We start from the raw sequence: 18933 nt of genomic DNA, 5'->3' as shown, positions 1-18933 counted from the left end.
ATTTATTTTTATATATATATATATATATATATATATATATAATTAATAAAACAATAAATTTTATAAAATTTGGCCAAAAACAGGAACTCATCATCTTCCCCCGATCCTGTCGCATCCCTTTTCATACAAGTCACCCAGGCTCAAAAGCTCAGACTTCTCCTTGACTCTGTACTCCATCTCAGACCTCAGATCCAAAGTTTCCACTTGCTGTTGAATGTGTCTTAGCATTCTCTCACACATCAGTCCCTCACTGTTAGCTCAAACACAGACATCATTGTAGTTCAGGTCCTCATCAGCTCTCACTTAAGTCTACTAGAAGAACTTCCTTCTCTTGTTTCCTCCTTCCCCAGTAGCACTGTCAATACAATGTAATACACAATTCTGATTTGAGCACTCCTACTGAAAAATCTTGAGGTGCTCCCCGCTGAATCCAGGATAAAGTACAAGAATTCCTATTGTCATCCAAAAGGCTACAACCTACATTTTCAGCCTCATTTCAAACATGCTGTGTTCCAAGCAAACCAAACTTATTAATGATGGATGGCTTGTTATCTGTCTCCATGCATTAGTGCAGACTTCCCCCTCCTACTTATTGCCCTTCTCTTTATCTGGAACATGTTCTTTTAAAACTGTTGACGTCTCTAGCTTCTCATAGGCAGGCACGAGAGGAAGTTATTTATAGGCTACAGAACACTGATATACTGGGAAGACCACTGGTTATAGAGCTAGACAGCTTTTTAAACTGAACCCGCAGACTATTATTGAACTGAATTCACAGACTAATTGAATTAAAACTTCTTCATAAGTAAGTGGGAATAACAAGATACACACTCTCTAGAGAGAGGGAAGGGTCAGAATATTTGAAATTTTATCCCCATGTCAGCGCCCAGTTCAAACAGGAGGTAGTTCTGCAACCATGAACAATTACTTAACCATCCTTAGTCTCAGTCACCTCATATGTAAAATAGGGGGAATAATAGTAGGACAGGTGAGGACTAAACAAGAAACTATTCAAATTGTTTTGTAAACCTTAAAGTGTTATGTAAATGTAAGGTATTATTACCACCACAGAAAGTCCTACTACAATAGCTCATCCACAGTAAAAGTGAAACTGGATTGTTATGTCTTGGCTAAAAATTCAGGTTTGGTTAAGCTAAATTACAGATTCATAGCATTTGTATTGCCTATACCCCGTACTGGGTATAAGTTCCATGGCTAAGAACAGCACTAGCACTTGAGGTCCCAGGAGAGCAGGGACCTTGGTTATAGTTACAAGGCTAAGAGGAGCAAGAGGAAGCAAGAACACTTCTTGAGTAAAGACCAGAGCAAAGGGCAGGAGATCATACCTCTCCTTGGATCATATGCACCTTAGGAGCACTGAAAACTTACAGACTCCCTGAACTAGCTCTGAAAACAACCAGCATGAAAAACCTAAAACTTAAGATAGTGCCCCCTCCACCATGGGAGCAGAGCCTAACTTAAAGTTAACTTTTTTTTTAAAGTGAGGCAATTGGGGTTAAGTGACTTGCCCAGGGTCACACAGCTAGTAAGTGTTAAGTGCTTAAGGCTGGATTTGAACTCAGGTCCTCCTGACTCCAGGGCTGGTGCTCTATCCACTGTACCACCTAGCTGCCCCTTAAAGTTAACTTTTAACATAGTGTCAAAGACAAGAAATAAGCTGGAAAGAAATGAGCAAAGAACCTCATCATAAAAAGCTACTATAGTGACAACATAGATCAAGACAAAAATTCAGAAGAAGACATCAATGTCAAAATAGTTGCAAGCAAAGCCTTAAGGGGAAAAAAAATACATGAACCGGACACAAATCCAACAAGAATTCCTGTAAGAACTAAATTTTATTTTCATAATCAAATAAGAGAGATGGATGAAAAATTAGAAAAAAGAAATGAGAATGACTTAAGAAATTTATGAAAAGAGAGTCACAGCCTATGCACAGTTTTATAGCCCTTTGGTCATAGTTCCAAAGTGCTCTCCAGAATGGTTGGATCAGTTCACAGCTCTACCAATAATGCATTAGTGTTTCAATTTTTCCACAGCTTCTCCAGCATTTATTATTTTCTTTTTTTGTCATATTAGCCAATCTGACAGGTGTCAGGTGGTACCTCAGAGTTCTTTTAATTTGCATTTCTCTAATCAATAGTGAGTTAGAGCATTTTTTTAATATGACAATAGATAACTTTGATTTTTTCATCTGAAAACTGCCTGTTCATATCCTTTGACCATTTCTCAATTAGGGAATGACTTGCATTCTTATAAATTTGAATTAGTTCCCTTATCGGAAATACTCACTATAAAAATTGTTTGCCAGCTTTCTGCCTCCCTTCTAATTTTAGCTGCATTGCTTCTGTTTGTACAAAACCTTTTTAATTTCATGTAATCAAAATCATCCATTTTGCATTTCATAATACTCTCTATCTCTTGTTTGGTCATAAACTGTTCTCCTTTCCATAAATCTGAGAGGTAAACTATTCCTTCTCCTAATTTATTTATGGAGTCACCTTTCATATCTAACTCATGTACCTGTTTTGACCTTATTTTAGTATAATGTATAATACCAGCAATATCACTATTGTCTTTATGCCAAAGAGATCATGAAAAAGCGAAAAGGACCCACATGTACAAAAAGATTTGTAACTGCTCTTTTTGTGGTAGCAAGGAATTGGAAATTATGGGGATGCCCATCAATTGGGGAATGGCTGAACAAGTTGTGGTATATGAATGTAATGAAATACTATTGTGCTGTAAGAAATGATGAGCAGGAGGATTTCAGAGAAACCTGGAAGGACTTAGATGAAGTGATGCTGAGTGAGATGAGCAGAACCAGGAGAACACTGTACATGGTATCAACAACATTTTGTGCTGATCAACTGTGATAGAATTGATCCTTCTCAGCAATACAATGATCCAAGATAATTCCAAAGGACTCATGATGGAAAATGCTCTCCAAATCCAGAAAAAAGAACTGTGGAATCTAGATGCAGATTGAACCATACTGTTTCTACTTATTTTTTCTTTTTTGAGGTTTTTCCCTTTTGTTCTGATTCTCCTTTCACAGCATGACTAATGCAGAAATACGTTTAATGTGATTGTGCATATATAAGCTATATCAGACTGCTTGCTATCTTGGGGAGGGGGGAGGGAGGGAGAAAAATTTGGACCTAGAAATCTTATAAAAACAAATGTTGAGAACTATCTCTACATGTAACTAGAAAATAAATAAAATTCTTTTATGATTAAAAAAAGTCACTAATTTAAGTGACAATAAAAAAAAGTTGAAGAAAATGTAAATTATCTTATTGGAAAAACAACTAACCTGGAAAATAGATCAAAGAGAGATGATTTAAAAATTAATTATTAGACTACCTAAAAACCATGATCAAAAAAATAATCTAGACATCATCTTTCAAGTAATTATCAAGTTAAACTTCCCTGATATCCTAGAACCAGAAGGTAAAATATAAATTAAAAATCCACTAATCACCTCCTGAAAGAGATTCCCAAATGAAAATTTTGAGGAATATTAAAGCCAAATTTCAGAGCTCCTAGCTCAAAGAGAAAATATTGCAAATAGCCAGAAGAAACAATTCAAATATTATGGAGCCACAGTCAGGATCACACTAGATTTAGCAGCTTAGAAATTAAAGAATCAGAGGGTTTGGTACGTGATATTCTGGAGGGGAAAGGAGTTAGGATTATAATCATCACCTACCCAGAGAAACTGTGCAAAATCCTTTAGGGGGGAAAAGTGGAAATTTAATGAAATAGAGGACTTTCAAGCATTCCTGATGAAAAGACCACAGCTTGTGACATTCAGCACAAGATTCAAGAGAAACATTAAAAAGTAAACATGAGGGGGCAGCTAGGTGGCGCAGTGGAAGGAGCACCAGCCCTGGAGTCAGGAGGACCTGAGTTCAAATCTGACCTCAGACACAAACAATTACTAGCTGTGTGACCCTGGGCAAGTCACTTAACCCCCAATTGCCTCACCAAAAAAAAAAAAAAAAAAAAAACTGTTTACATTCCTAAATGGAAAGATAATATTTATAACTCTTAAGAATTTTGTCAGTATTAGGGTAGTTAGGAATATACATAGATGGAAGGCAAAAGTGTGAGTAGACTATGATGGGATGATGCAATCACTCTTTGGGGGAGGGGGGACAGGGGGGACAAGGCAATAAAGGTTAAGTGACTCACCTAGGGTCACACAGCTAGTGTCACGTGTCTGAGGCCAAATTTGAACTCAGGTCCTCCTGAATCCAGGGCCGGTGCTTTATCCACTGTGTCACCTACCTGCCCCCTGCAATCATTCTTAAGAGTAATTTGGGACTATGTACAAAGCATTATAAAAATGTGCTCTTTTGCCAGCAGTACCACTACTAGGTCTGTATCCCAAAGAGATCAGGGAAAGAAAAAAAAAGAAAAAGAAAAAAGAAAAGACCAATACATATAAAAGTATTTATAGCAGCTTTTTGTGGTGGCAGAGATGGTCATCATCTCTCAACAAGATGTAGTATGTGATTGCGATGTAATACTATTATGCTATAAGAAATAACCAGGGGCAGCTAGGTGGCACAGTGGATAGAGCACTGGCCCTGGAGTCAGGAGTACCTGAGTTCAAATCCGGCCTCAGACACATAACACTTACTAGCTGTGTGACCCTGGGCAAGTCACTTAACCCCAACTGCCTCACTAAAAAAAAAAAGAAAGAACCAGTAAGAATCATCTCAGAAAAACCTAGGAAAATTTACATGAACTGATGCAAAGTGAAGTGAACATAATCAGGAAAAAACTGTACACAGTAATAGTAGTATTGTAAAAAGATCAACTGTGAAAAACTTAGCTATTATCAGGAAAACAATGATCTATCACAATTCTGAAAGCCTTATGATGAAAAATGTCATCCACCTCCAGAGAAAGAACTGAGTCTGAATGAAGATTGAATCATAATTTTTTCACTTTATTTTTCTTACTTTTTTTGCAACACTGTGAATATGGAAATGTTTTGCATGATTTCATATCTATAATTGGCATCACATTTCTTGCCTTCTCAATGGGGGTGGGGGGAATGAGATGAAGGTAGAGATTCAAGCCTCAAAATTGTTTAAAAATTAATAACTTTAAAGGTTAAAGAAAACTGAAACAATCTGTATTCTCAAGAACCTTATATTTAACTGGGGGAAAGAAAACAGAACATAATGTAGCTGTAAAAGTATATACTTCATATAAATATAAAATAGAGTAGAGGGTACTATAAGTTAAGGGAAGGGGTATTAGAAATACACCTTTTTGTATATGGTGCTGCTTGAGCTGCACCTTGATAGAAAAGAGATCCTATGACTATGTGGTATAGGCAAAGAGGGAATACATTCCACAAATGGGAAATGAAAGATAAGAGTTCTATGTTTCAGGAAAAAATGCTTTAGGATCACATCATCTAGTATTTTAGCTATCCCTCCCAGCTTTTTGTCATTTGCAAATTTGACAAACATGCCATTTATACCTTTATTAAAGTCAATGTCAAGCATAGATCCTTGGGAATCTGCCATGTTGACACTGAACCATTAACACTGGTCATTCGATTAGTTGTGAATCCATCTAATTGAATGTGAATGCATCATCACTGCATCTACATAGTATCTCCATCTTCTAAAGAATGAATAAGAAGCATATTAAGCTTTGTTTGCTAAAATCTAGGCAAACTATATCCACAGCATTCCCTGTTACTTCAGTAATCCTGTCAGAAAAGAAAATAAGGTTATTCTCACATGACCTGTTCTTAATGAAAACTCTTCTAAATGCTCGGCAACCACTTCTTTAATGATCCATTCTAGAATTTTTGCGGGAATAAAAATCAAGCTCACTTGATTACCTACTGCAGACTCTATTCTCTTTTCTTTCTTGAAGACTGTGACAACTGCTTTTTTCTAATTTTGTGATACCTCTACCATTTTCCAGATTACTTCTGTCTCTCCTTCCATTGACCTCCACAAGGATACCTTCTCAATGGAAAATGTTACACATCTCTCCTTTACATATCTTGTTTCTTTGAATAAGATATACCTATCCAAAGCCATGAAATTATTAGTTGCATCCCACTAGGATTCAGCAATACCGTGAAACTCAAATTAACCTCCTTATATTAGAGTATGTAGTTCCATCTCTCAGCTAAGGCATTTTCTCTGGCGGCTCCCCAAGCCTGTAACACTCTTCCCTCCTATGCTCTGCTCCAGATACTCACCTCCCCAGCATCTTTTTCCTATCAAAATATTATCCTGGGGGCAGGATTATATTATAAAAAATAATGTGTTAGATATAAATGTATTAGATTATAAATAAAAGTCTTATACTTGGACTCATAGTTAAGAGTTTTTGCTAAACAAGAAAAAAGATCTGAGAGTTTTAGTGGACTACACTCCATATGGGTCCAGATCAGTATAAAGTGACTATAATGTGACACTATAGTGTTCTTTGGCTGCATTAACAGAGACATAGTTTCCAGAAATAAGGGACCAGTTTGCCCTTGTCAGACCACATCTGACATACTGCATCCCATTTTAGGTAAATAGTTTTTAAAAGACACTGATAAACTAGAGGTATCCAGAGAAAGGCAAACCAGAATAGGCCTGGATTCTATGCTCTATTAGGATCCATTAAAGGGGACTGGGAGAAAAGACCAGAATATGATAGCTGTGTTTCAGTTTTTGAAAAGCTCTCATACAGAATATGAATTAGATTTGTTCTATTTGGCCCCCGAGGGTAGAAGTTGCAAAGAGGCAAACTTAGTTTTACGTTAAGAAAAACTCCTACCAATAACTGTCATCAAAAAATGGAAGGCCTTTGGAAATAGTGGATTCCTTCATACTGGAGGTCTTCAAACAGAGGCTAGATGATCACTTGTTGGGTATGGCATAGCATGATTCCTTCTGAATACAAATTGTGCTAGCTGGATAATGAGATTCCATCCAATTCAAAAATTCTGTGATTTGGTAATGTTCTAATAGTTTATCATTTAGAAAAGAACTCAGACTTCATATCCACTGAAGAAAACCTTTCTTAGAGGATCACTGGCAGTTGAGCTTCTAGTCTCCTCCTGAGTACTTCTAGTTATGGGAATGCAAACACTTTAAAATGATGCCAGTTCCTCAATTGGACATTGTTAGAACTACAATCTAATTGCTAAACAATCTGTTTCTCTATAACTTCTACCCATTAGTCCCAGGTCTTGTATTTTTAAATGTTTACTTTCAAGAGGAATTTTGAAATGACTTCCTTTACCCATTATTAGTAAATGTACTTGCAGAAGGATTACAAAATTTCAGTTAGAAGGGACTTCAGAGCCCATCCCAAACCTCAAAAAGAATTTCTCCACAACATACATGACAAAGCAGGCATCTAGCAGTTACTCAGCCAGCACATTTCAGTAGAGAAATGAACCCAGGTTTCCCAAAGAGAAGAAACCTGCTTGCTATCTCATCCAAGGAGTACATTCTACTTCTAGATTGCTCTATCAGCTAAGAATATTTTCTTTAGATCACACCTCAATTTTCAACTTCTATTTGATGTTCCTACTTCTGGTGTCTTGGGCCAACCTGAAGTAAATTGAATTTTCCTTCTAAGGGGTAGTCCTTCAAATATATGAAGATAGTTATCCTGTCCACCATAAGGTTCACCTACAGGCCAAACATTCCCAGTTCTTTCAACTGATTTTCATATTGCAAGTACCTCATGTTCTTCCTAAGAAGCCTGCTCCTTCTGTGATCTCCCTCTGCAGTGTGTGTGTGGGGGGGGGGGGGGAGTGCAATATATATGCAGAACAAAATATGAGAAGAGTGTACATATCTCTATGACTGATTTTATATTAACATACATTTAAACACTAGGTGGCACAAAGGAAAATCTGAGTCCAAATTTAGCTTTCAGACACTTAGTAGCTGGCTGACCCTGGGCAAGTCACTTAACCTCTGTCTACTTCAGTTACATCCTCATGTGTAAGAGGAGGATAATAATAGCACCTACTTCCTAAGGTTGTTATTAGAATAAAAGGAAGAAATAGTTGTAAAGAGCATTTCAAACCTTACAACACAATATAAACACTAAATATTATTGTTATTATCATAATTTTATAATAATCTTAAATTTCATGCAATATTTAATTTTTAATATTTTCCCTTTGTAAAATTAAAGAATGTATAGATGCACCATACTTCTGTAAAATCTGACTCTTCCACTGAGAGATGCTAGGTTAGAAAATCAGGTTCTGTACTGTGTTTTGAAAGACAACATTATATCACTAATAATTATTAGTAATGTCCTATTTCCCCAATTCTCCAAATAGTGTTGGTCTGAGGTTGCTGGTATATAAATACAATCGTTTTTTTAAAAAATCAGGATTGAATGTATTATTTTTTCAATAATACCAGTTTTAGTTATAGTTTCAGTCAAGACTATACAATGAGAAACCTATGTTTATTCTTTGTGAGAAAACAGCAGAATACTTAAAAGGGAAAAATAACTACCTGGGAGAATCTTGCGGATTTTTTTGTTACAAAGGAAGTGTTAACAACTAAAAGTTACTGGAAAGTATCTTTTTAAAATAAGTTTGGTTAGCACAAAAAGGTTATGCTCAGGTTTTACCCAAATGATTCAGAACAGAAGACATCATACTTAATAAAACACTTTGAAATGCACATTTCTTACATTCCTGTGTTCTGTGGATGGAAAAAAAAAAAAAGGAGTCTATGAATTGGACTAATGGTATGAGTTGGTCCCCTGTGGCTTATCACAGATACTATGTTTCATCACAGAGTCATGTGATAAATACATGTCATCTATGAAGGATAAAAAGAGGGATTGAAAATATCACGGATTATTTTATGACCTCAGGCAATTTTACTTAATCCTGCTCTCACTGGCAGAAACATTATCACTCAACTATCTTATAGGGATACTGGATAGATTACCTAATTTGGGTGGTTAGCTAGGTGGTGCAATGTACTGGTCCCGGAGTCAGGAGGACCCGAGTTCAAATCCAGCCTCAGATACTTACTACTTATGTGATCCTAAGCAAATCACTTATCCCTGTTTGCCTCAGTTCCTCATCCATAAAATGAGCTGCAGAAGGAAATGGCAAACCACTCCACTATCTTTGCCAAGAAAACCCTTAATGGGGTCACGAAGAGTTTGACACAACTAAAACAATGACAACAAAAACCTAATTCAGAATTGTAAAATGAATTGAAAACACTAAACACTACTTAGATATTAAATATTCTTTTGTCAAGGCCATCACTACTACAAAACAGTTCATTCATTAACCTGTGCTTGTTCTTGATTATTATAATTTCATCTCTTGAGGTTGAGCTATAGTAATTATGTTTTATTAACAGGTTAAATCATCAGCTCTTCAGTTCCACTCCAATTCTTCTCCAAACTCCTAATCACTTTGGAAGATTTATGGAACTATACCCAAACAATACTATTAAAGCATAAGTCCCAAATAATTTATGCATTTCCATTTACTGACTCAGGAGGAATACTTGTAAATCTTTCGGTGGATGGCACCAGTGACCAAGTTGGCAATAGCTATTGAGTGGTATTTTTACCAGGCCTTGATTTAGCCTCAAAATCATTTAAAAGGATAAAAGGTAGATCTGTACAAAATTATTCATAACTGCTCAATTTATAATAGCAAGAAAATTGGGAATAACTTAATATGTCTGATGACTTGAGAATAATTGAATACATGATGGTATATTGATGCAAGAGAATATTATAGTGCCATTTTTTAAAACCAGATTTATCATTTCATTGGTATAGGGAAATCCTAAGAAGGAAAACTCTCTCTACCAATGTAGAACAACTGAATTCAATAAACATTCATTATATGTCTATTATGTGCCAGGTACTGTGCTAAATGTTGGAGATACAAAAAGAGGTCAATTCCTACCCGCAGAGAGTTTACAATCTAATGAGGGAGATAATATGCCAACAAATATATATAAAGGAAGCTATATACAAGAAAAATAGGAAATAACTAAAAGAGAGAAAACACTGAAATTAAGAGGGGTTGGGGAGGGTTTCCTTTAGAAGGTGGTATTTTGGTTGGGACTTAAAAAGATGCGGGAAAGAAGAACACAGGAGGGAAAGTGTTCCAGGGATGGGGAACAGCCAGAGAAAATTCTGTGACCAAGAGATAGAATGTCTTGTTCATGGAATAGGCAAAAAGCCAGTGTCACTGGACTGAATAATGAGAGGAATATGGTATAAGAATACTGGAAAGACAGGAGGGGGCTAGATTTCAAAGGGCTTCAGCATTTTGTATTTGCTCCTAAAAGCAAGAGGAAGCCACTAGTAGGGGGAGGAAGAGGGGGGATAGAGAAGTGATATGACCCGACCTGATTTTTAGGAAAATCACTATAGTGGCTGAATGGAAGATGGTTTTGAGAAAGTGGGAATACTTGAGGCAGGCAAACCCAAAAGCAGGCTATTGCAATAATCAAGGAGTGAGGTGACGGCAGTGTCAGGAGAGAGAAGAAAGATGTTGCAAAAGTGAAATCGACAGACTTTTGACAACAGTTTGGATAGGGAGCGAGAGACAGTGAAGAATCCAGATCAGCAGTTGCTCAGCAACTTATCCCTGAAAACAGATCTTCCCCGAACACCCCATAAACCCCCCTTCTAGGGTCACAAAGCCAATATATGTCAGGGGTCAGACATGAGCCCAGGTCCTCCAGATTTTGAGACAAGCTCTCTGTCAACTATGTCATGCTGCTTGTTTCTCTTTTATGGGTCAAACTATAAATATGAATTATACTAGGAAATGTGGAAACACACATACAAAGTAATAGAATCAAAACCAATACAATAACTGTTCTATACATTAAACACAACAATAGTGGTTTTGCTTTTTTTTTTAAATAAAGAAAAGGTTTTTTTACTAGGCATTGGTTTGTTCTTCAGAATTATCAAATAATTCTGCTATTGGGCTATTTCTGTACATGGCTGAATGAGGAGCTGGAAGAAATTGCTGAAAATTTAAGTTTTAGGAAGTGAAACAAATTTGGCAGTTTTGCTGGCACTGGGGAATCTGATGGTAAGAACAATATCTACTGAATGTCTTAAACAAATCTTTTATTTCTTTTCCATTACATTTTTTATAAATTTTTATTTATTTAGATTTTTTCCCAAGTTACATGTAAAAACAAATTTAAAAAAATTTCCCATTACATTTTAAAATAAAAATTTATGGACACCTGTTTTTATATCACTTGTGTTTTTTACATCTTCTTTATCCCTAATAACATAAATTGATTAATGAACTGAGTATGCAATTTTTAAAATTAGAAAGCTAACAAATACAAAATAAGCATAAAAAAGCAATCTTGAAATTAGAGGATAAATAAATTGAAAAACAAAAATATTATAGAGCTGGTAATTTTTTAAAAACTGAATTTTTTTGGGGGGGGAAGATTTTTTTAAATTAAATTAAATTTTATTTTTCATTTATGGAATAAAACAAGCACTTCCATAACACAGTATAATAAAAACAGATGATTGCACATGAAACTGAAAATCTATTATGTACAAATGGCTATTCCTTTTAAGTACTTAATAAAGTTATCATGTAAATCTTTTCTTCATCCCTCCACCCTCCTCACCCTAGAAATGGCTATCATTACACATGTGTATATGTATGTGCATATACATGTGTGTGTGAGTGTGTGTGTGTGTGTGTGTGTGTAACCATTCTATACATACTTCTACTTATCAGTTCTTTCTCTGGATACAGATAGCATCTTCCTTCATATGTGCTTTGTAGTTAATTTTAATATTTATAATGGTCAAAATGACTTATTTGCTCTCAACATTGTTCTTAAAACAATATTGCTGTCACTGAATACAATGTTCTCTTGGTTCTGTTCATTTTGCTCTTCATTATTTCAGGCAAGTCTATCCATGTCTTTCTTTTTAAATTTTTTTATTTTTTTTTAAGTGCGGCAATTGGGGTTAAGTGACTTGCCCAGGGTCACACAGCTAGTAAGTGTTAAGTGTCTGAGGCCAGATTTGAACGCAGGTACTCCTGACTTCAGGGCCAGTGCTCTATCCACTGCGCCACCTAGCTGCTCCTATCCATATCTTTCTAAGAGCATCCTGCTCATCATTTCTTATAGCCCAGTAGTATTCCATCACAATCATATATTACAATTTGTTCAGCCAACTGACAGGCATCACCACAATTTCCAGTTCTTTGCCTCCACAAAGAGAGCTGCTATAAATATTTTAGAACATATAGGTTCTTTTCCTTTTTCCTAATCATTTTTGGAAACAGATCTAATAGGGGGATTGCTGAATCAAAGAGTATATAGACAGTTTCATTAACTCTTTGGGCATCATTCCAGATTGCTCTCCAAAATGGTTAGATCAGTTTCACAATTCCACCAACAATAGTGTCCCAATTTTTCCATAGCCCCTCCATCATTTGTTGCTTTCTTCTTTAATCGGTTTAGCCAATCTGATAGGTGTAAAAAGATATCTCAAAGTTGCTTAATTTGCATTTCTCTAATCAATAATGATTTAGAGCATTTTTTCATATGACTAGAAATAGTTTTGATTTCTTTAACTAAAAACCACCTATTAAAATCCTTTGAGCAGTTATCAGTTGGGGAGTGATTCATATTCTTATAGATTTGACAAAGTTTTTTATATAACTGAGATATGAGACCTTTATCTGAGAAACTGTCTATAAAAATTTTCCCCAATTTTCTGCTTTCCTTCTGATCTTGACTAAAATTGTAAAATTGTAATGTAATTTAAATTGTACATTTTACACTTCACTCTGCTATCTCTTGATTATTCATAAATTATTCACCTATCTCTAAGTCTGATGAATAATAGGTCCCATGTTTTTCAAACTTTCCTGTAATATCTCTATTATCTAATTCATGTATTCATTTTCACCTTATATCTTGGAAAATGGCTATTTTTGCTATAATGTTTTCCGATAAGTTTTAGCAAATAATGAAGTTTTATCCCCCAAATCTTAAGTCTCAATTTTTAATAAACAGAATACCTATAATTTTTTTTTTAATTTTGCTTTATAATACCTATAATGAAGCAAAATTTTAAAAATTTAGAATTATATCAAACACCTATTACAAGACAAATAAAGCCCAAATACCTAAACAAGGAGAAATTAACACAAAGAAAGACAAGCATAGACCAATATCATTTGTAAATACAGTATGTTCCAAAAGTCTCAGTGTAGTTTTAATAACAGCTATATATATATATATATATATATATTCAAATATTTTAAATAAAGCCCTACGATTATAGAAATTTATTTTTTAAATCATTCACCACAATTAAGTTGAATTTATATAAGTGATGTGTGGGATGATGACTCAACATTAAGAAAACAATATAATTAGTCACACTGGGGAAAAAAATCCACATGACTCTTATTGAGAAATGCAGAAAGAAATGCAAAGGACAACACTCATTGATGATTTAAATAAAAGTTATAAAGCACAGTGAGGAATTTTTTTTAATGAGAAAAAGCATCCCTTTTTGTTTGTTTGTTTTGGTTCTTTTTGTTTTGTGTGGGCACTGAGGGTTAAATGGCTTGCCCAGAGTCACACAGCTAGTAAGAGTCAAGCGTATGAGGCTGAATTTGAACTCAGTTCCTCCTGAATCCAGGGCTAGTGCTTTATCCACTGCGCCACCTAGCTGCCCCACATCTTTTTTTTTTTTTTTAAAGCTGACACCTACAATGTGAAAGTATTAGATCAGGGATTCTTAATCTGGGGTCCATGAACATGGTTTTTTTGTTTTGTTTTGTTTTTACTGTGACAACTATATTTCAATATAATTTTAGTTCCTCTGTTTTCCTTTATTTTATTAATTAAAAAAATTATTCTGAGGTGTCCATGGGCATCATCAGACTGCCAAAGAGGTGCAGGAGACAAAATACAAAACAAAACAAAAGAAACAAAAACGCCTCTGCATTAGAAGTTTTCCCAATCAATAAAGGAATAAAGCAAAGATGTCACCCTCATTCGACATAGTTCTGGAAATGCCAGCAATACCATGACAAAAGAAATTGCAGACATAAAGATACTCCCCCTCCCAAAAAAGGGCAAAACTATCCCTAGCTGCTGACATGTGAGTTTACTTAGATCATCACAGTGATAAAATATAATTATAACAATAATAGAGCATTAACATTTTCAAAGTGATTTACACATTTCATTTAACATTCACAACAACCCTGTGACATAGATACAATTATTATCCACATTTTAAAGATGAAGAAACTGAATCTGATAGTGGTTAAGTCAGTTGCATAGGGGCATAGTCATTATCTGAGGTAGGATTAGAACTCAGGTCATACTGATTCTAAGACTATGCGCTATGCCTCTAGGCTGCCTAATGAAGACAATCAATATCATCAGTGAAACTGAAGCATACAAAATAGAACTCCAAAAATCAATAGCATTTTTATATAACAATAACAAAATCCAGGAAGCAATAAGGAAGTTCCATTCAAAATAGCTACAATATATACACACATATGAAAATATTTGGGAATCAATCTACCACAGCACACTATAGGTTTGTATAGATAAAAATACAAAGTGCTCCTTATATAAAAATCAAATTAAGCAATCTGAAGAATATTGATTGCTCATGGTTGAACCATGCCAATATAATAAACATGACAAACTATAGAACTTAACTGGCAGATCTACTGCTATACGCTAAGCTACCAAAAGGATACTTTACAATGTTAGAAAAAATAATAATAAAATCCATTCAGAAGACTATAAGACTGAGATCTAGAACATAATTTAAGAAGTAGTGAATGAAAGGAGGCTAGCACTTCTAGACCCCAAACGCTAATATAAAGCAGTAATTATCAAAACTATGTTACTGATTTACAGATAAAGAATAGATCAATGGAACAAACCAGACAAGGAAAAGTTAGAAATAACTGAACTCAGAGAACCAAACAGAGATTTAACAATGAAATCCCAAATAATAAGTGGGTCAAAGAACAAAATCATAGAAACAATAATTATGCAAGAGAAAATTATTATAATGATGAAACAGAAATAACTGAACTCAATAACCTAGTGTTCAATAAAACTCAAAAAATAAGTTAACAAGCAGAGAACTTATCTGGCGAGAATCTGAAAGAAAACTGCAGAGAAATCTGAAAAAAAAAAACATGTTTTAATATGATATGCCATAACAAATTCAAAATTAATACATGATCTAATTGTTAAGGATTAGGAATATTAGAATACATAGCTTTGGCTAAGTGATGAGTTCTTAACCAAAAAAGGGATGACAATTACAAAAGATAAATGGATAATTTTGATTACATGAAATTTTAAAAGATTCTTTGAAAACAATTAACACAAATAGGAAAGGAAGCTGTCAACTAGGAAATAATCTTTACATCAAATATCTATGCTAATGGTCTATTATCCAAAGTCTATAGGAAACTAACAGACACATTTAAACATTTAAAAACAGAAGCCATTCCTTCCATAGTTTAGAGGGCAAAGGCCTCTAACCATCAAATAGTTCTAGGAATAAAAAGTTTCTCGAAAAGAATAAAGAATTCTCAAAAGAAAAGTGACAAACTCATAAAAAATCAATGTGAAAGATTATTCAATTCAGTAATAAGAATAAAAATTGAAATAACCTTGAGGTTTCATCTCACATCAAGCAAAGTGGCAAGGCTAGAAAAAGTGAAGAGTTTTTGTAGAAGGGTGGGTATATAATCATTCTGTAAAACCACATGGAACAATGGGAAAAGAGGGAAAATAATATACATACCCTTTGACTCAGAGATCCCACTGACACATATATGGTGCAAGGAGTTTGATGGCAAAATGAAAGGCCTATTATACACCAAAATATTTATAGTAGCACTTTTTTGTGGTAGAAAAGAACTAAAAACAAAGTGGATGACCATCAGTTAGAAAACGGCTAATCAAGTTTTAGTAGTGGAATGGAAATGAGTATTTATGTGACAGTATAAGAAATCATGAATATGAATACAGGAATGAAAGACACATGAAATGATGCAAAGTAAAGTAATTAGGCAAGCAACAGAATATACAGAATGACGTTATTGTGCAGCCATTGCAGTTGCATCCAACTCTTCATTTGGGATTTTCTTGGTAAAGATACTAGAGTGGTTTGCCATTTCCTTCTCCAGCTCATTTTACAGATGAGGAAACTGAAGCAAAACGTGGTTAAGTGACTTGCCCAGGGTCACACAGTAAATATCTGGTGTCAGATTTAAACCCAGGAAGGTAAATCTTCCTGACTCCACTGTGCCACCTAATTACCCACAGGGTAATTATACTCCTTTTAATTCCCCATAACATTTAGCAAGGTACTAGATACAAGGTAGCCACTGAAATAATTGTTGCCTAAATGAAATTGTGAAGTTACAAAATCTACCAGCTGAACTACTCAGTTTTCATTTCTCTGTTCTAACATCTATTTATCATATATACCACAGCCAGTCACTTCAACCATCTCTAAAACAAGGGGGTCATTTCCATTTCTAAATCTAAGACCCTGTGATCCTCTTATGAATGCAGCCCGAGTCTCTTGTTTTCCAGACTGCCTATACCTACAGCATCTGGCTTGGCTCTGAATAAGTCCCAGACCAACTGGAAGAAAATACAAATATTGGGTACGATAAAAATTATCTTAATTCTCTTGAACCAAAACCCTGCTCTTGGCCACAGTCTCCATACCTTCCTCTTCCCAATCCCTAAGGCTAATTAATAATTAAAAACCAGGCTGTAGGCTGCCATGCACCATGCACCAGTGTTACATAGTTAATGTGTGATTTATCATATCTGTTACATCCTGCCTTATGAATCAGTCAAAAGAACACCCAGTCTGGTACCTAGGCAAGGTGATCAGTTATTTTAAATAAAAGTCCTTACCAACAGATATAAATAAACAACTGCAAACTAAATGAATGAATGAATAAATAATTAAATTAGTGAGTGAGTGAATGAATGAATATCTGCAAGTATTTCAAGTCAGACAGCAGCAATTCAAAACAGGCCCAAACTTAGTCTTAAAACATTGTTCCTTTAGGTAGGTTCAATAAAAGATCTCAAGTGGGAATGCCTGAATCAAAAATTTTGTTTGGAATGCACGTGCATTCAGAATACACATTAGCTTGAAACTCATCTCAATGATAAAGTGGCAGAAATCATTTCACTGTGCACAGTTTGAAGATGGTCCAGCACAATCAGAAATAGGCAATAATTACATCTGCATGTTCCTGCACATGTGGCACTTGAGTTTCAGGAATCCTGAATGTTACCAAAACTTTCACAACTATATTTTCTTCAACTTAGGTGAGGAAAAGCAATGTAAAAGGGAAGTAAAGAGACCTTAAAACCCCCTATTTTGACTAAATCTGCAGCTGTAATTACAGCTGTTCTGAAGCTTTTCTTGGAACAGCTCAATTTTATGCAAAAAACCACAGGTTTAATGAACTACAGAATGCCAGGAAGAAATTCTTCATATTTTAAACCATTCTGCCTATGGAGCTATTAAATGACGCAAGTCTTTTATTTTACCTTTGCTTCTGCTTAGCAGTCTAAAGGACAGGCGGCAAGAAACATTCTAAATCATCTTTTTGGGGGGTTCCTTTAAAAGGAAGTGAACTCCTCACTAAATATACTGTTGATGGAACTATGAATTGAGCCAGCCATTCTGAAAAGCAATTTGGAGGTACTCTAAAATGCGACTAAAATGTTTATATCTTTTGACCCAGAGATCTCACTGTTAAACATAATGCCTCAAGGAGGTCAATGATAATAATAGCTAGCATTTTATATAGCACTTTAAGGTTTGCAAAGAGTATTACAAATATTATCTCACTTTATCCTCACCGTAAGCCTGAGAGGTAGGTGCTATTATTGTTCCCATTTAACAGATGAGGAAACTGAGTTGATAGGCGTTAAGTGATAGGCCCATGTCTGAAACTGAATTTGTACTCAGTTCTGCCTGTGCTTTATGTACTGTATTATCTTGGTGACACCTATAATAATAGTGGGAAGCCAAATAAAGGTCACAGAAATATCAAAACATTCATAGCAGCACTTGTTTTGTGGCAAAGAACGAGAAACAGAGTAGGTGTTCATCAATTGGGGAATGGCTAAGTGAATTTTGATATATGAATATAAAAGAGTATTACTGAATAAGAAAAACATGTAAAGGGGTAGGAGGAACATGGGAAGATTTCTATGAGCTGAGGCACACCAAAGTATGCTGAAAAAAGAATACAATATATGTGAAAATGGTGATGTAAAAAGAAAAATGAAGGAAATGACTAAATAATTTCTAATTATAATGACCAAGTTTGGCCCCAGCCAAAAGCCAAGAAATCTGCATCTACTTGCCCTTACTGCTGAAGTGACAGTCTCCAAATTCCACTATGATAATAAAATGCTATATTATATATGCTGTCAGATATGGTTGAATGGTTGGATTTTTTCACAACTCCACCAACAGTGGATTAGCATCCCACTAACAAAGATTTTACAAAGAAAAAAGAAGTTCTTTAAAAACAGACATAATTTTTTCCTTCTATTCCAGTTTTCTTATATAAAATTACTAATATGGTGATGTTTTACATAATTGTATATGTATAACCTATATCTGCTTACTGCCTCAGGGAAGGGAAAGGGGAGGGAGGCAAGGAGGCAGAAATAAAATAAAATCTCAGTTACAAGGAAAGGCTCACTGGGTCAGGACAGTGAGAAGGGATAGATTCAGAAATGAAGGTGATGAAAAAAGTCAATATAAAAATAAATATTTTTAAAAGGAACTATATGTATTAGTACTCATGCTGAAACTCACATT

At 34.9% G+C, this 18933-nt stretch overlaps 1 protein-coding gene across 5 annotated transcripts in view; it reads right to left on the bottom strand.

The window, feature by feature from the left end:
• FUT8 (fucosyltransferase 8) overlaps nt 1–18933 on the bottom strand; it is a 416362-nt gene that overhangs the window by 287758 nt on the left and 109671 nt on the right. The window lies entirely within an intron of this gene.

The sequence above is a fragment of the Dromiciops gliroides genome, chromosome 2 (assembly GCF_019393635.1).
Source record: "Dromiciops gliroides isolate mDroGli1 chromosome 2, mDroGli1.pri, whole genome shotgun sequence".
NCBI classification, from domain to species: domain Eukaryota; kingdom Metazoa; phylum Chordata; class Mammalia; order Microbiotheria; family Microbiotheriidae; genus Dromiciops; species Dromiciops gliroides.
The sequence above is the reverse complement of the archived record's forward strand: the minus strand, read 5'-3'. Positions and strand labels throughout refer to the sequence as shown.